The 19,770-nt window shown below is 39.5% G+C and overlaps 1 protein-coding gene across 1 annotated transcript in view; it reads left to right on the top strand.

Annotated features, from left to right (window-relative positions):
* The window catches only part of LOC149790569 (uncharacterized), a 191,274-nt gene that overhangs the window by 61,239 nt on the left and 110,265 nt on the right, over positions 1-19,770 (top strand). The gene's annotated exons all lie outside the window — the stretch shown is intronic.

Here is a 19,770-nt window from a genome sequence, read left to right as displayed (position 1 = left end):
CCTGGCCGAAGTGCCTCTCTTGCGACTAGTTTTCTTCTGTGGACTTTTCTTTTTCTGAGGACTTTTTCTCTGTTTCTTTTTCTGGGGGCTTCTTTTCTTTTTCCGGGGTGGTGGTGTCTGGTAAGAGGAGGGTCCCGCCACTGGAGAAGTTCTTCTCTTTGGGGACCTGGTCTTTTTCTTTTTCTTCTTGGGGCTTCGTTGGACTTTTGTCTTGGGAATAACTTTGGGGGCATTAGGATCCCATCTTAAGAGTGAGCGAATGATGACCCCTCCTAGAGTACCGCTCCCTCCAGGTTTCAAAATGATTTGTTTTTTGGTTTGAGTGTCGATGCGGGGATCGGCCAGTTGGACCAAAGCGACTTTGTTTCGATCGAAAAAGCGTTGGGTTTGATGAGGAATCTGAATGATTCCTTGGAGTATTTGACGTGCCGTCACCGTGAACCATTGTAAGACTTCTTTGAGACTAGCTTCTAAGACACGAGCTCGTGTTTGTGGATCTTTTTCTCGACTGATGCCATACAAGGCACGAATCAATTTGACGGGAAGATGCGACTGAAGGGACGTCATGTTCACACTGTGTGAGACAGACGAAAAAGGGTCTGAGGTTTTTATAGATTTTTTTTTTCATGGGGAGTGAAATGAAGTCGAGGACGGAGACGTGTACAGGACAGGCCCTCCGTCTTGGCACCAGTGGTGAAACAAGTGGGTACGAAATCGCAAATCCTCGGGAGTCGTAGGTTTCAAATCGACGAGTAAATAGGCGTGTGGCGTTTGAGTGGCATCGTCGTACGCCTGAGTCAGCCAAGGCGTTCCTAACTGTTTGGCTAAGACTTGCACTTGCGATTTATCTCGAGGGGTTTTAAACAAGACCACGTAATGCGCATTGAGACTGATGGTGCGATGGGCTTTACTTTGTTGAAACAAATTTTGGGTGATGTAAACGACACTGGCATTACGGTGATGCCCTTTGCGCGTGAACCACAATTTAATTTCTTCTTCGTCTTCTCCTAACATGTCGTCGAAAATGACCAAATGGGTTTGACAGGAGTCAGAGACGATGCCGTCGTCTTCTTTAGGAATGCCTTCCACAAACACGATGGAATCTCCTTGACTTTCTCGCAAGAGACTGTACGCCGATTGCCACTCTTTGTAACACCACACGATCCGTTGAGGTGGCCGATCGATCAAATGATGTTTATGTTCGATCAAACGTTTGACGAATTCGGTTTTGCCCGAACCGCTAGGTCCAGCAATGAGCATGTTAAAGGGATGGCGAAGATACAAAGCCTCCCAACTGGCATGATCTAAGTGTTCGTCGATGACTTTGACAGTAGAGGAAGAGGGAGCAGAGACAGTAGAGGTAGCCATGGTGTGAGAAATGTCACTTGTGACACGAAAACAAACAAGACAAGAGTTTATATACTTTTTCAGAACACGTTTATTGAATGTTTTGTTTTTTTCAAACATGAATACGAAAGACAAAAATACATAAAAGCCAAAGGCTTAAGTACAACAATAAAAGGCACATGATAACTATGAACGTGGAATAAACACAAGTGTCTGTACAACAATCACATGTTTTGGGTAATGTTCTAACCAGTTCTATAGTAGGGGGTAAGGTCACACAAGTGTCCTCCCGAAAGGGTCTTTCAGGCCTGTCCACGACAGTCCTGTCCTGGGTGACGGGTTCTTCTGGCACCGTCACTAACACGGGTTGAAAAGTAACTTTTTTCCTTGAACAACTCTCGTGCATACTGGGCCACTTCTTGGGTCCAAGCCTCAAAACCCCATTCTTTCCAGGCACGGACATCTGTCCAATGGGGACGTAAGTCACAAGCTACACACACATCGTCATACACGTCTTGGGTAGCTAAAAGTTGACGAATCTTTTTTTCCTGTTGAGGTCGAGAAGTATCCAGATGAAAACGCAAGGCTTTGAGCAAAAGGAGTTTTTCGTGACCATTTAAGGCCATGGAGGTGGTAAGTACTGATTGTAAAGAGTCCACAAAGAATCGGCTGATAAACGAAATCCCAGAAAACAAGTCACTAAGACACACACCACTTGTCGTCCCAAATTGAATGGATACAGTTGTTGTAATAATTGATGGTAATGATCCACGGTTTGAATATGGTCATTGAGTTCCTTCCACGGAATCTGTTGGATGACATACGACATAAGTCGTGGCATAACAGCCTGTTTTTATAGTCTCTTTGTTTCGAAAAGAATACACGTACTTTCTAGCCAGAGATCTTCGTTCTCCAGTTGGGAATGTAAATCTTGCATACTGTAACCGAAACGTTAGAGTTCGATTAGAAGTTTCCTCTTCCGCTAAGTAGATTCCACGTAACAAATGTTGGTAATCCTTTACCTTGCCTTCCTCAATGGGTTGCTCTAGGTGAATCTCGAAGTAACCAAAATGATCAACACGTGAATCATCGGGGGCCTGGAAGTATTGAACAAGGTCTGACTACTGAAACAATTTCTGACGAATCAGTTCTCTTATACCATTCAGGTACCAGTGGTTAAAGATCTGGTGACGTAACGGATGCAGTTGTTCTTTACGTTTCACTTGTATTTTCACCAGCTCTCGGTAAATGCGTTCTCTCAAATCCACAGGCAAAGCACGAATGTTCTCTAGCAAAGTATCCATGAATAGGTCATACTAAATCCTCTTTGGTCTGACACAAGAAATGTACTCTTTGCACAAACATGGTTTCACTTCAGTGTCGAATTTAAATCGTTGAGTCACTAATCTACACATTACAATTCGTTCAGAAGTTTCCTCTTTCACTAAGTTGACATTGTGTTCAAGATGTTGGTAATTCGTTAACTCTTCCTCTGGAATTCGATGCAGTACGTTTACAATGATGTAACTACAATCGTCCATACCAAACCAATCCTTTTTAAAACTAGAGGATCGTTGATCAATGTCTGTCCGATGGAACACTTTCAATTGAATCAATCCTTGTATAGCCTTCAGGTACCAGTGGTTCAAACACCGGTGACGTAACGGATGCAATTGTTCTTTACGTTTCACTTGTATTTTGACCAGCTCTCGGTAAATGCGTTCTCTCAACTCCACAGGCAAAGCACGAATGTTCTCTTTTAAAGTATCCATGAACAGATTATTATGGTAAGAAGTTACTTCAATGTCTCGGTCCCACTAAGGGTAAGTAATGACAATTCGGTGACCATCGAGCATGTTCTACGTAGGCCGAATCTTGCGGTTCCCAGTGGTGAAGTGACACACCGCAACTGAAGCACTTGACTTTATCTCCTTCGCCCAAGTAGAAAAATCCGGCTCTGGCTAATTCTTCGGGGGTCGGTCCTCCCAGATACTTTGGCCATTTTCCTTTGAACGATTGAAGACGATTTTCAAAGTCGCAGTATTCCGACAAACGCACAGGAAACGAATATTCGTCTTTCACAGGTTCGTTTCGATGAGGGTTGAGTGACATGGGCAGGAGTTTGTTCAGGGCTGGATGACATCCGTAGGGGGGTAGACGTGAAGGTGAACATTCCCCTTTAAAACGAAACCCAGTAAAATGTCCAAGAGGACGAGCGGCATCGCTTTCGCATCCCACAGGTTTGACACGCACAGCATCACTTTCCATGATAGGGGTAGGGACACTAAAGTTCCCATGATGCTTTACGGCATCGCTCAGGTCACAAGGTACAGCATCGTATCCATCGCAAGGCTCACAATCGCACTCATCTGCAAACTCCGTTACGCAATTACAATGGTAACCACATGGACAATCGCAGTTTCCTTCCGGACATTTTCCGTCGCAATGCATGGGTCTTATCCATCCAATATTAGTCACACTAGAGGAAGATACAACTTTTTTACAATCCCCAAACTGGAACGATGCCTCTTTCAAAGTATTCATCTTGTTCGCTCGGTCTTGGTAGTCACAATGAACTATCGATCTTGCCTAGGGTTCCTTTTTTTTATATACAGACCAATACCGACGTGACCGTACGGCAACGTAAAGTGATTGGGAAGTCGCACTCGCTTCTGGTACACGATTTGATAGACTTTTTCCAAGGGCCGACTGACGATGTAGTGAGTGGGTAAACGTACAATCTTGTTGGGTTGATAGGTGGTCACTTTAAAGTTTCCATCCTCTCCCGATTGCAAGGCTTCTTTCAATACCCCAAAATTGACCACTCGACTGGTACGATGATTCAGAGTCAATCCTTTCACTTTGCACGTCGTGTGCACTTCTCCTTGTTTGTCCCGGTATTCGTAGCCGTAATTTTTGGGACCACCACTGACGAAACTTAGAATCTTGTCGTCGGGATGCTCGTCTGTCCAGGCTCCTAAACGGTCTCCTTCGATGTCAGGGTGATGTTGAATCGGGTGATGGATGTAAATGCAACTGTCCGTGTCAAAGTACAGGACGCGTTCTTCTAACAGTTCTAAAGCTTCGTACAATTTTAAGCGAGCATGAGCTGTCACGTAAGCTGCAATGATGACATTTCCAAAAGGGTCGTCTTGTACAAAGTCCAGATCTTCTTCGTAATTAACCAAGATCAAATTCTCGCGAACGACGTCCACGTATTTCATGTATTTGGTTTTGTCGTGAATCATTTGGAAGTAGCGGGAAGGTTCTGTCAAATATTCCGTCTTGGGTAAACACGGTCGTTGTGCCATTTTACCCCACAAGCAATTTAACATCACTTTGGCAAACGATCGCCTACCTTCGTTTTTCTCGATGTGGTCTAAAGTGATGCCTTCTTGTTCGTAGTATTTCTCTTTGAATTTTATTTGGTCTTCGGGAGTGTGACACCAGGACGGATAGCCGCTGGCTTCTTGTTTGAGTTTCAAAAAGGCATCCACGTAGTCGGCGAAAATGCCTTTCTGACTGGGATCACCCTTGTGGTATTGTTGTGTCTTGGGAAAGTGGCAAATTTCGTACACTTCTAACAGTTGGTATCCCATGTCCAGAGCTTTGAACAATTCTACGCTGACCCAGGTTCCCGTCAAGGCCCGTTCTTCCTGGCTGTGATGGCAAGGTTGGTCCTGGTTGCACGTTTCGGGACAAGTACGGCACAAGGGAAACATCAGTTTGCCTTGACAATGGTGAGGTAAGACGGGATGGTATAGGTTCGTGGGAGGCACAACTTTACACTTGATCAAGCCTTCGTATTGTCGAATGTTTTTCAGGTCGATGTGTTCCGTCAGCAATTGCGGGTGCCCTACAGGAAAGCGACAATATTTGCACACGTAGGGATACAGCGAACACACGTCCAAGTATTTGATTTCTTCTCCTTTCTCTTCGTCGGCTTGGTACAGCAAACAGGTGGCATTGGTCCTTCCTCCGTACAAACTATCCCTCGGGTTTAGGGGGTCCATCAGCTTGTAACTTTCCACGGCACGTTTAAACTCGGGATCGATTTTCAAACGGTGATCGTATTCGTGTTCCCACATTTCCACCACTTGGTATCCTTGCTGTTCTAACTTTAGGCGCCGCTGACAAGTGTCCTGGTACAGGTCTTCCATGGTCCGTTGTAAAAACTGATTTTTAGTGTCACGGTCAGGGTAACAGACGGGACATCCGTGAAATAAGCAACCGTTAAACTCGTACACGATCTTGGGGTTTTCTAAGTCCCAGCCATCGACCGAATACGTTCCGATGGTCTTTTCGCCCCCTCCGTTGCGGGCATGCTGAATCCACTTGTCTTCCTTGTCGCACAAGTAATGTAACCAACGTAGGGCTTTGACCGAGTATTGACGTTTGACATAGTGGGTCGTTTGAGGACTGATGACAGCCACGGTGTTTTCAGGCATGAATCGTTGGCGGTACACTAAGGAACACGCTTTGGCAATGGTGCAAGCTTCTTTCAAAGGATCGACCCCTCCGTGTTCCATGAACAGTTCTCGAAATTTTCCACAGCAACGCCGTAAAATGTCCACGTCGGAACGACAATACTTTAGCATTTCTTCCTGAAAGTTGAAGGGGTCCGAGGCGTGAGCCTGGTACCAAGCGTAGAAAGCTTCTCGTTGTTCGATACGCATGTTGTCGGGGTCGTAATAGTGAGCCTCTGGTAAATGGGGTAGAACGGCATGTTGGTTGGCTTCCGTATTGAAAAAGTGTGGAAAGTACCCTTTAGCCATTTCTGTCATTCCAAACGTTTTAGGCATTCGACTCAAAGGCATGGCCAAGTAACTCATCGAATCTTTAAACTGTACTTGTCCCACTTGCATGAAAATGATTTTGGCTCCGTTCAAAGTCACTTTAGGACGCTCGGTGCCTTGTTCCGTATAGTACCTCAAAAGAAACTGTCCATCGTATCCGGAGAAATTGTGAGCCATCACCGTGGCATGGCGATGACAATCTCGGTAACGTTCGATGTCCTCTTTGCTCCACGTCTTGTCGACGGGGTCTAAGACCCATTGGGCAAAATCGGCTAACGTGTTCGGTCCCCGAAAGATTTTTTCACGCCCTCCAGGAATCTTGCTGCAGTGAGGGCAATGACTGAAGATAGGTTCTTGAATACACTTCTCGCACGCTCGATGAGCCACGCAGAAATTAGGAATGTGAATGCCAGTCTCTTGCATGCATTCGAAATCGAAAAAGATGAAATTACCTTTCTTCTTGTGACCGTCCTCTTTCTCTGGTGGGGGTTGGTATTTTTGCATGTAACATTGGTGTTCCAAGTCCTCGATGTGGTGACAAATGTGACATTTTTTCTTTTCTGAACATACGTGTGTCTTGGTATTATTGGTACGTATGACTTGTTCACACGTAGGGCACAATCTCAGGAGTTGACAAGCACATTTCTTCTGTGAACCTTGCGTTTTCAGATGTTGTTGGTAACAGGTAGGGCTGACAAACGTGCGCAGACAAGTGGAACAAGGCACTGGTTCTTCGCTCAGACAGGGTGAAGAGGCCAAACATCCTGGGCATTTCGATCCACAATGTTTGTGTTGCTCTCGATTATTATAACCACGGTCACATTTCTCACAATAATAAACATATCCCAGGAATCCAGTGATACTGGTAATGGTATCGAAATGTTCATCGTGATGATAAAGGTGAATGTATTTTCCAGCCTTAAAATCTTGGCCTCGAAACAACAGAGGTCCGCGCACTTCTTGAGGGTGCACTTAGCGTGGAGCTAGGACATCTTGCAATTTTTGCATTTCAGGAATGCCACAGGGTGTGTCTTTGGACAGGCCAGCTTGTTGCAACAGGAGTTCTGCTTCGTTTCGTTGTTTGGCTCGGTCAGATTGTTGAATAGTTTTCCAGGTTCTTTTCCATTCTACCGTGTCGTTCTTGTTGGCATAGGTTCGTCCCACCACGATGGCACGGGCTAAACACATCTGGTGTTGAGGGTTGTGAATTTGGACGAGGCTCTTTTTGGTACTGCGAAGTTCGTTCACCAATAACACCTTATTGCGTTGTCCAGTTCCTTGAGGAAGAGAGACGTGAGCCATTTTCAGTGTGGCTTTACCATCGGTGATGTCAAACTGGTCATTAGATTGTTGTACGTGTTGAATCTTGTCCATGATTTTGGAAGGGGTTAGTTCTGCGGGTCTGCTAAACTCGATCCAAACAGGGGATTTCAAACCGTCGTGATCTATGGATAGTGTCAAGCGATCGTCTTCTTTGGGTTGACATCGTCGCTTGAGTGAAGTGAGCAAAGAATCCCGCATCTCGGTGATGAACCCTTCTGCTTTCTCCAAGGGTACGTCGGACTTGAAATCTTTAAACTTCACCGTGTAGGTGTAAGCCGTGGTTCTAAATTTTCTAGAGGAGCGCTTTTCCGTCTCTCGAATGGAATAGTATTTTTCAGGGTTGAGTAAGGGTGACGAACTTGGTTTAGAGGGTTCGGATTCTGGTTCACTCATGTCCTCTTCAAAATCACTGGCATGAATTTGTGCCAAGATTTCAGCCCTGGTACGAGGCGATAGATCACGTTTCTGCCTCTTACTTTCTTTTTCTTTCCTCTCAAATGAATAGGATCGTTTCATCTTGAGTGAAAAACGTCAAATGACTCAAGTTCAAACACCATAGACTAATTTATAGTCATGGCAGACTAGCGTATATAAAAGGGTGTGTGTCTTGTTCTTTCACTATTCATTTCACTGTCAAGCCGAGCACAACGATGGAAGAGACTAACCAAATCGAACGTTTCGTCAGAGCTTTGCGAGGGGTCATTAGAAAATTCTCTTCAGACCAGCCTACGGACTACTCTCCTTCCTTTCGAGATAAAAGTCAGGATACTTGCTATATCTGTCAGAAGAAAGGGCATTGGTCTTCAGAATGTCCAGACCGTCAAAAAAGAAAAAAAAACAGGGGATAAAAAAGACAAAAGTCAAGATACCTGTTATTATTGTAAAGAAAAAGGACATTGGTCTCCAGATTGCCCAAAAAAGAAACAAGAGGAGTCAGAAGAAAAGAGGAATTCTTCAGAAGAAGAGAGGGATTCTTCGGAAGAAGAGAGGGATTCTTCAGAGGAAGAAGAGGAAGAAAAAAGACAATTCTATTTACAAGAGGCAAAGAAACAGGAGAAGAAGAAAAGAAGAAGGGAAGAAAATGAGGAAAAGACGGTGAAAAAATTCAAAAAACAGAGAGACTAAACAAGGAGACAGAAGAAGTCAATGAACTTTTTATTAAAGTGTTGTGTTGTGAATTGTGAATTGGATTGTAAAAAATGGAGAAAAGAATAAATGAATGATATAAGGTAAGTGTCTTTGAGTTTTGATTTTAAAATAAGAACGTACACTCACGCACTCATACACAGACACGTACTATAAGGGTAAAATGGGCTGTTGAATATTTTTTTGAGTTATTGGCAATTTGAAATTGTATATCTTTTCGAGAAATGTGGCTGGCCCTGAAAAGGGCCTTTTATTATTTCGGTGCAGGGGTGAGTTTAACCAATCAACTTTAACTGCCTTATGCCTTTGCCACGGCCAAGGCCTACTTCTGAACTGCGTAATGTTGATGATTGGGTTGAAATCACTAAGGGTGGTACGGTAGGCTTAGTCACAGGGTTAACGTGTTTAGCTCGGGAAGGTCGTATTCTCTTCGGTCGTGATAAAGAAGTCTGATACATTTGTTTCAGACTTCTTAACTCCGCTAAAATGTCCAACAGTACCGTGACCGTTTGATTTTCACCCTCTTGTTTCTTTGCTGCTACTTCTTCTTGCTGTTGCTGCTGTTGTTTTTTTCTTACCTCTTCTTCTTGCTGCTGTTGCTGTAGGAGAAAAACTTGTTCGGCTTCCTTTTGTCGTTGTATAAATTTCTCCAATTCTTCTTTCTGTCTCTGTCTAAAATTCTCCACTTGCGGTAATGAAGAAGGTAACACAGGTTCCGGAACAAATTCTTGCGAGGAGAGAAAATCCACAAAATCCCAATTCACCTCTTCTGAAAGTAAGTCCGGGTTCCCTTGGGCGGTCTCCCCTGCTGGTGCACCCCATTGGATCGTTTTCTGAGTTTCCGTCATGTTGAATCACTGTCGCATAAATTGACTGCACACAAGCGCTAGCGAATCTATATTGACTACGTGACGTCACAGACTGCTCTCTTCGGATTGGATGCGGGCTGACTGAATTCTGTAACGCGTGTTCGGATTGGTGAATGAACTCAATCCGTTTCAATCCTTTCTGTCCCTATAAATAAGCGCAGTTCACTGCATTGATTCACCTATTCTCGGAGCCTCAACATGTGGACCGACGTTGAATCTTCAACCCTTGTGTCAACAATGATGTTCAGGACGGACATGCTCATGTATGTCCGATCCAAGTGGACCGTTGTCCACAGGACCAGCAGCAGCCTGTGGATAAGAAGAGTCTATATAGAGAGACAAGGCTGCCTCAAGAGGACTCTGATGTATGGCCCTGCTGTAAGACGAAGTTTGAGGACAAGAAGATGTCGCAAATGCCCTTTATGTTAAGGGCATATTAACATAAACCAAAGGCCCTTTTCAGGGCCAGCCATATATCTCGAAAAGAGATAGCCTTTCAATTGCCTACCCCTTTTTTTAAAATTTAAATTTAAATTTTTAAATTTAAAAAATTTTAAAAAAAAAATAAAAAAAAATCCCATGTTCAATTTCCCTTGACGCTAAACCGACCCACGATTTTTTCCCCATGTTAATTTCCCTTGACGCTAATCCTACCCACGATTTTTCTCCATGTTAAATTTCCCTTGACGCTAAAGTGACCCAAGGGTGTTTTTAATGCTAATTCCCATTGACGCTAATCCTACCCCCCTTACCACTTATGTGTTATTTGACAGGTATTTTGGACCTTGATCTGGATGCCAGTAAAGTAAGCTATGTTTATAACACGGGAAGTTTTGTTTTCCTTATTTACATTTTTTTACCAATTAAGTTTGTCAGTTCTTTATTAGATCACAACGATTCTTAAAGTACAGACTTTACATTCAGATGATAAATGTACATAACTGTTCGCAATTTTTTAAAAATTACTTTGATTTATCTGCTTTTGGCTTTCGCATCACTTATATCTATTGTTATCTATCTACTTTGCATTGTTACATCACCCTGTCTGACGGTGAAATTCCTAAGTAATAGCAGGCATCAAGCAGTGCCAGGTAATCTTATGAGGCCATCCTGCCTGACAGTGAAATGCCTAATAGCAGGCATCACGGTAGTGACCGGTAATCTTGTGACATCATCCTGCCTGACAGTGAAATGCCTAATAGCAGGCATCAAGGTAGTGACCGGTAATCTTGTGACATCATCCTGCCTGACAGTGAAATGCCTAAAAAATATCAGTTACCGAAGCAGCGGCAAGAATTTTGTGACGTCATCCTGCCTTACAGTGAAAAGCCTATCAGCAGGCATCAAGGCAGTGAACGGTAATGTTATGACGTCATCCTGCCTGACAGTGAACTACCTAAGAAATAGCACACACCAAAGCAGTGACAGATAATCACATGACATCATCCTGTCTGACAATGAAATGCCTAAGTAACAGCAGGCACAAATGCAGTGACAAGTTATCTGTGTAATTAAAAAAATATACTGATCTTCCTAACTTTGGCAACATGGTTGCAGAGGTGTTTAATCGCATGTGTTGCAACATGGTTCCATTTTCGTTGAAAACAAGGCAGGGACACGCTCTTCTAGCGGATGCATGAACAGCCTTGTTAACATCAAAACGGACCAAATTCAAATCCCCGGGAAACAATTTTTTTTCCAGTCGTAGAAATAAAGACTTACTCAGCAAAGACAATAATGATGTACGTGGGTAAACGTTATCGCCGAAGTGATTATTATAGGTATAGAGTGTTAGACATAAAATGTAGTATATATTGCTATTCCTGTTATAAACGCGCTCATTAATGCTTTGCAGCATTGCATTTTTCACACACATAATAGCCTAAAGACGGAGGCCAATATATTTGGTGGAGGAAGAACCTGGGATAACCCTTAAAAGAACCACCGTCCAACGGGAAGCTACTGGCATCGGTTCTCACATATCCACGTTGGCCGAGCCTGAGACTCAAAACCCCTACAGACAGTGACGAGATCTCACTGGTGCCAGAGCCTTTGAGCACTCAGTCACCTGGGCCGATATGTATGTATGTATGTATGTATGTATGTATGTATGTATGTATGTATGTATGTATGTATGTATTCATGCATGCATGACTTTATTACATCATGAGTAGAAAAAGAAATTATTAAAATAAACATTTAAATTCTATATATGAACCTAACTCTTTTGAAAAATCTAAAACTTCAGCGTGAACATCATCACGGAACGCATACCATGTTAAGAAAGGTTGCTGCCATTAGTTACCTTTACGATTTGCAGAGGACGCAAATCGTTGTCGTTATCGGAGAGGGTCGCAATTTTGGGATTTAACCCCCCCCCCCACCGCACGGAAACTTACTGCGGACACTCGTGTACACAGCGGGTGGTAAAATTGTTGCCTCTTTATGGGGATATTTAACTTCTCTAATAGCAGTGATTAAACACGTATCTGCAGTGGTAATATGTATTACAATAATATTTATTTTGTCTCATCTTCAGTACGTATTTTCACCTTGTCATAATATATTAATATTATATAAAATGTGTTTATTTTAAATACAACACGACACTAAATGAAAGAAAACAGATGAATACCTAGAAAAACACATGCTTTCTATTTACAATTGTTTAGCTTTGCAATGTTCCACACGTCTTCCATTACGTTTTGTATTACCAATTATTATCAAACAGGATGGCGATATGACAAAGAAACTCTTAATAAATATAGTGACAAAGGAATCCTAAACTCACTGAAACAAAGGATGAGATTACTGTTAATGATACAAATTGAATTTAGCAGAGATTACTGTGTATGATACATATTGGATCTAACGGTATTATTCATCAACACCGCAAGCTACCTGTGACAAATGGGAAGCAGACAGTTAACTAAACAAAAGGCACGTGGACAAATCAATACCAGTCTTCCAAAGCTGAAATTAAATTTTCAGAATTTCCATTTAACCCTGGGCAATTTGCAACCGCCTGATTAGAGTGATGGAAAAATCCCACCTGGATCATACTATTTCAACAGAGAGTTTGATCTGCATGTCCCTGCATATGATGTACGGTCTGTGATGGCCTGGAGTAACCTGGGAATATGAACTAAAAGCAAAAACAAAACACTTTGCTGCGTACAGTTTATAAATAAAACCAAAATCAACTGCATCGGATTTCCCCAACACAAATCCCCAAGCTTTTCTAATGCATATTCCATTCTCTCGTCAATACCACTACCCCCAAATTACCCTCTAACCCCCATAGAGAAAGTGGCCCAAGGGGCAGGATGCAAAATCCGTCGCATATGATACTTTTTCCTGTTACAGGTGCATACATACAGTTTGGTTAGAAAATATTAAAGTATTTGAAAATGTCTTTATATTTGAAGTTTTGTAAATCTAACCGTTGACCAGCTCCTAGAAAGCTCCAGGTGCTTGAAGTTTTGTACATCTAACTCTTGACTCGATCCTACAAATCTCCGGGATGGAAGACAACAATTAAACTCAATTATGCAGATGGTTAACCCGAGGGCAACATGATTGCTAACTTTTGTCAACTTCCATCAATAGATTTTGGAGGTATATGGTAACGGACAAACGGACGGACGGACGGAAATATGGATAGTTGGATGGACAGACAGAAAATATCACAGTATTCACCGCTAAAACATGAGGATATAAGACAATATGATTGATATTCAGGAAAAAAAATGTTCAAGTATCGGTACCGATCATCATCAATATCTCTGCATTGTGATGAGTAACGTAAGGCTGTTTGCGTTCCTCATTTTGCTCGTGTCATGCATTACAAGACTGAATTAGTCGGGTGTTATAAAATTGTTTTCTAGTCAGAATGGCATTTACCAGCAGCCATTAAAATAAAGATAATCAACATGATTGCTAAAAGAGGGATTGATCTTTGCACTTTAAATACATAAATTAAATAGCTGAATGTGAGATTTTTCTGTTCCACATCTTTCATTTGTCTCATTCCCTTGCCCCTTAATTATGACAATACCTTATATATTTCTTTGATTTTTTTGTTTATGTTTATGCAGATATAAACCTCAAATCCATTTTATTACAATCCACCCACCGACACAGACTCAAAAAACTGAAAGCGTTAAAATATTAAACACCATGAATTTTTATCAATACCTTCTACCAACTGTAACGATTGCCTAATGTAGCTAATACGAGCCACGGGAAGCGATAACGGGTCAGCTTGATCCTCTTGTTCCGAAGATCTGTGCAAATGCTTCTAATGAACACATCGCGTAACTTTGCTATCCTGTAGAGTAACACGGTGTAATATAGAAGTACAGTTTTATCATATAAAGTAACAAGGTGTAATATAGAAGTACAGTTTTATCATATACAGTAACAAGGTGTAATATAGAAGTACAGTTTTATCATATACAGTAACAAGGGATATATAGAAGTACAGTTTTATCATATACAGTAACAAGGGATATATAGAAGTACAGTTTTATCATATACAGTAACCAGATGTAATATAAAAGTACAGTTTTATCATATAAAGTAACAAGGTGTAATATAGAAGTACAGTTTTATCATATACAGTAACAAGGTGTAATATAGAAGTACAGTTTTATCATATACAGTAACAAGGTGTAATATAGAAGTACAGTTTTATCATATACAGTAACCAGATGTAATATAAAAGTACAGTTTTATCATATAAAGTAACAAGGTGTAATATAGAAGTACAGTTTTATCATATACAGTAACAAGGTGTAATATAGAAGTACAGTTTTATCATATACAGTAACAAGGTGTAATATAGAAGTACAGCTGTAGCATGTACATTAACAAGATTTAATATAAAATAAAAGGTTACATGGAGTATCAATCTGAAGATACCTGTTATTTTTTTAATCTACTACTTTAGTACACGATGTGCTGTCAAATATGTGGAAGTCCAATCTAAAACATCAGCATTGTAAACGAAAGCATGTGACTCATTCACGGCTTCCTTTTGAAGGCTCTTAAGTGGCTCTACATCACATTGCATGACAAGCCTGCACATCCAGCAGGATTACTTAATGAAGATCGTGTGATATTACTTCTGTGATATAGCATAATATAAAATTACAACCTTATCAGTACAGCTCTTGTGAACAATACGGAAAGCACACGATGGTTTTCTTGCATGGTTGAAGAGTCTAAATCGTCTGGGAATGACGCACTTTTTTGGTGTAATTACATTTTTAATCAGTTATTTGTAATGCTGGCTACAGTAATCACATTATTTCCTGGTCTATGACATCAGCGTCCTACTTAGGTTTTGTGCCGATCACGTATCGGACATAGATAACCCCACACCTGAAGATGAACCTCTGCCGGAGGGTGTATCTTAAACTTCGGAAGTTCAGGTGATTTTAAAAAACCAATCACTTCTATTTAGGCATTATGGGATTGCGGACTCCATGCAAGATTTATTAACCTCCGATACTGAAGAGCGTGTCGTGAGAAGAAAAAAATACGCAGGTTGGAAGCATACGATTTTACTACGAAATGATCATGGTCCAATGATCAGGGTCAATTTTATTTTTGCAAACGCACATGCTTAACAGATTTAAACGAAGAGTCTTACTTAGTTCAAATTATAATCAATATATATACGGCAGACTAACGTTAGCAAATCATCATACAAATATGTAATGGGTCCTGTTGCTTGGAACTATTTTGATGCACTCTTAACATGTATACATGTCTGCCGAAGTGGTAGGTGTAGAGGTACTATCCTAAACTTGGTAGTAAATCGCCAGACAGCAGAGATGATTACCTAGCAGCAGTGATGCAGAGTGGTGCGTACTCCTGCTAGCGTCCACTGATAGCCAAACACATTATTGTTGAGTGTATTGATTTCCACCCTGTGATTAAAAAAATGTACGTTGACGTTAACTGTATGCGGACATGCCGTCCGAGAAAAGCTTATACTTTTTTAAGGGAACGCGGTTTATAACGTACATTTTAATCATGTTTTAAGAATTTAACATGTGTTACCTTCTTCTGATGTGCCCTTGAACACTACTACATATTTAAACACTATGTCACGCAATGGCTAAGTGCGTCTAAACGGGTACGGGTTCGAATCCCACGACGAGATCAGCCCGATTCAGCTGCCGTTGTGTGTCGTTGGGCAAGGCACATTGCTCCAATTACTTCTGCATTCCATAACCAAACTTTGTGTGTCTTATTTCTGGTGAGAAAATGGTGTCTTTTTCCAGTCGTCCAATTTATTGTCGGTGAAAATAAAGATTGTTCTATTCAGCAAGATATATACTTTTAAAATGCACATGCATATGGATGGGGCATATACTGTTATACAGTTACCCTTTTCTTCCTGTTTGTCTACCCGTAATTTTAATTCTTTTTCTCATGAATACATGGACAGTTTTGTAAATGTATAGTTTGAATGCCATTTTAATTTCAGCTACGAAAGGATTTATTTCCCAGGAAAGGAAATAACTCCAGCGACATAGAGTTTCAAGTGTTTGTGCGAACAAAATATGTATGTAATAGGCTTAAAAATGAAAAAATATATAACGATATTAAACTTGTACTGATGTATCCCCATGACACTTGGGTCTCTGACCCTGAACCCAGAGATGGTTGCCCTGACTGGATTATCGTGTACAAAGTTAATTGGCTTAAGTCAGACTTTACTAGAAATGTCCATGTTAATCGGATCAATAACTGTTCATGCTGGGCGCCTGGTCAATTTACCATTTTCCTCTGCCCTGCGAAGTCTTCAAATCATCCAATACCAACAAATCGGCACGGTTCCTTACCGATCTGCATGCTCTCTGTAATGTCCCTAGGAAATTGATTGTCATGAAGAAATATTATCCTAATTGTAATTTGTGCATTTTTCCTTCTCACTCAAATAGTCATATTTGCATTTGGAAGTTTTTGTAGACTTAATTGCAAGTTATTTTTTTTTTCTCAAAGGCAGATTCAGTTTCTACAAATCATGATTATATGTTTTATTTAGACATTATTGAAATTGTTAATATGACAAAACATGTGGTACAAACTTAATCAGGTACCAGCAATGGGACTATTGGTTTGAAATGTTATTAAGGGAAGATGTAAGAATTATGTTGTTATTATCAAATAATTTGTCTCTACATCAATGACCATAGCTTTAAGCACAGCGTACGCCATAACACCGAGATGTATTTAAATAACTTTCAGTTGACATACCTTACATTGGAATTGCTAGTATGGCTTAATTGCTGCTATTTTCAAAACGTGGTAGATTGATTGGTGTTTAGAGATTGTATCAACACATGAAATAGTGGAGTAAATTGTCCTGTTCAGAGACAAACTAAGACAGACAAAATGGCTTGGTCTCGGTTGGATTCAAACCCGCATCTTTCTTACTGCAAGGTCGGTACTCTAACCTCTAATTAAGAGAAACATTCAAGTTTAGGTACTAACGAATGACAAATTTGATAATTGCAAAAAACGCAAAAATGCAAATGTGAATATTTCAAAGAAGGTAGACATATCCGAAAATTTCTATGCCGTATTGCATTAAACACCGGATACACCTTAAAAGACATGGGATTAAATATGATTAATTTTCAGTGTTTAAATCATAACTGAAATTAGGAAGCAATTTTCCTCTCTGAACAGTTGCATTTCATAATTTGCTGGGAACAGTACATGACATTTATTTGACATATGATATGGACAGTGAAAACTGAACAATAGCCTCACTCCAATGCATCTTTCATCAACGCGCTATACACCACCATGATCGCAATTATGTCATAGCTGACATATTCTCAAGACCTTTTCAAATTAGCCAGGTGGGAAAACGCGAGATACGAATCTTCCATATTTAAATTGTGACAGTGTGTGAGAAAGTCTGGAAATTAAATTACCTAAGCATGGGTCTTTGTATAAATCTCCTGATTTGAGAGATGAAACAAATTTATTCTAACTGGCGCCCCTCGTTTTAATGCCCCTACCACCTGTCTAACTGGTATATTGTCTATGCCACTCTTTATGTACTGTACGTATGATGATGTGGGACATTGGCATTCTTGTTTATGTTCACCCAGAGAGAGAGAGAGAGAGAGAGAGAGAGAGAGAACATACAGAAAGACGGACAGAGATATATTGTATATTGCTTTTTCCACTATATATCAACTGTTGAACTGTACATGGAGATCCCCGAAATTCATCTTGCATGCGAAGACAGTGCATTTTGCAGAAGCCAGAGTGCCTTTAGATGTCAAGGGTAATTTAGCTGGTATACCATCTCCTTTCAACACTCTTAGATCGACGCCGGTCAAGTATTATTTTTCCAGAAAAGCCTGCTTTCAAGGTCTTTAAATAATTTGGTGCCAGAGATTCGTTGAGTTTTTAACTTTGTAAGGAACATTAATTAGCTCAGGTAATATATGGCTGTGGGAAAATAATATTTTTTATATGTATCAAATGTTAAGAGTATTTTACGAAATACCTTGCTTACCCCGGTACAGTATTATGGAATAGTTTTTACCATGATATTTAACAAGCACTTAATGTTTTAGATTTTAAGTAACTAGGTATATATTTTAACGAGGAATCCTGTTTTTTATGACTGAATAGCATTTGTATACTGTAGCTGTGATACATACGTATTTGTGATAACAGTATGTTCACATTGAATAATGTTTATTCACTTTTATTTTTGTTTTCACCTATGCTATAGATGTTAAGCCTGTAGACTTACTAGTTGTAAGCATATTTTGTTGTATATCTGTTTTAATTGCAGGAACATTCAATATTATTTTACCATTCCAATATTATTTTACCATTCCAATATTAATTTACCATTCCAATATTAATTTACCATTCCAACATTATTTTACCATTCCAATATTAATTTACCATTCCAACATTAATTTACCATTCCAATATTAATTTACCATTCCAATATTAATTTACCATTCCAATATTAATTTACCATTCCAACATTAATTTACCATTCCAACATTAATTTACCATTCCAATATTAATTTACCATTCCAACATTAATTTACCATTCCAATATTAATTTACCATTCCAACATTAATTTACCATTCCAATATTAATTTACCATTCCAATATTATTTTACCATTCCAATATTAATTTACCATTCCAATATTATTTTACCATTCCAATATTATTTTACCATTCCAATATTATTTTACCATTCCAATATTAATTTACCATTCCAATATTATTTTACCATTCCAACATTATTTTACCATTCCAATATTAATTTACCATTCCAACATTAATTTACCATTCCAATATTATTTTACCATTCCAATATTAATTTACCATTCCAATATTAATTTACCATTCCAACATTAATTTACCATTCCAATATTAATTTACCATTCCAATATTAATTTACCATTCCAACATTAATTTACCATTCCAATATTATTTTACCATTCCAATATTAATTTACCATTCCAATATTATTTTACCATTCCAATATTAATTTACCATTCCAATATTATTTTACCATTCCAATATTATTTTACCATTCCAATATTAATTTACCATTCCAATATTAATTTACCATTCCAATATTAATTTACCATTCCAATATTAATTTACCATTCCAATATTATTTTACCATTCCAATATTAATTTACCATTCCAATATTAATTTACCATTCCAATATTAATTTACCATTCCAATATTATTTTACCATTCCAATATTAATTTACCATTCCAATATTAATTTACCATTCCAATATTAATTTACCATTCCAATATTATTTTACCATTCCAATATTAATTTACCATTCCAATATTATTTTACCATTCAAACACTATTTTATCATCTGTAACACCATTCAAACATTTCATCATTCAAACATTATATCACCATTCAAACACTAGTTTACCATCTGTAACATGTTTCAAATACTCTTTCACCACCTTAGAGACCATTCAAACATTATTTCGTTATTCAAACATTATATTACCATTCAAACACTATTTTATTATCTGAGACACAATTCAAACACTATTTTATCATCTGTAACACCATTCAAACACTATTTCGCCACCTTGGAGACCATTCAAACACTATTTTACTATCTCCAACACCATTCAGACATTATTTAGCCATCAAAGACACCACTAAAACATTCTTTTTTTTATTTGTATCATTCAAACATTATATTACTATTTAAGCACTATTTTCCTACCTGCGACACTATTCA

The sequence above is a fragment of the Sinohyriopsis cumingii genome, chromosome 10 (assembly GCF_028554795.1).
Source record: "Sinohyriopsis cumingii isolate HCF-2022 chromosome 10, ASM2855479v2, whole genome shotgun sequence".
Taxonomy (NCBI): Eukaryota; Metazoa; Mollusca; class Bivalvia; order Unionida; family Unionidae; genus Sinohyriopsis; species Sinohyriopsis cumingii.
Note: the sequence above shows the minus strand (reverse complement) of the source record. Positions and strands in the feature narration are given on the sequence as shown.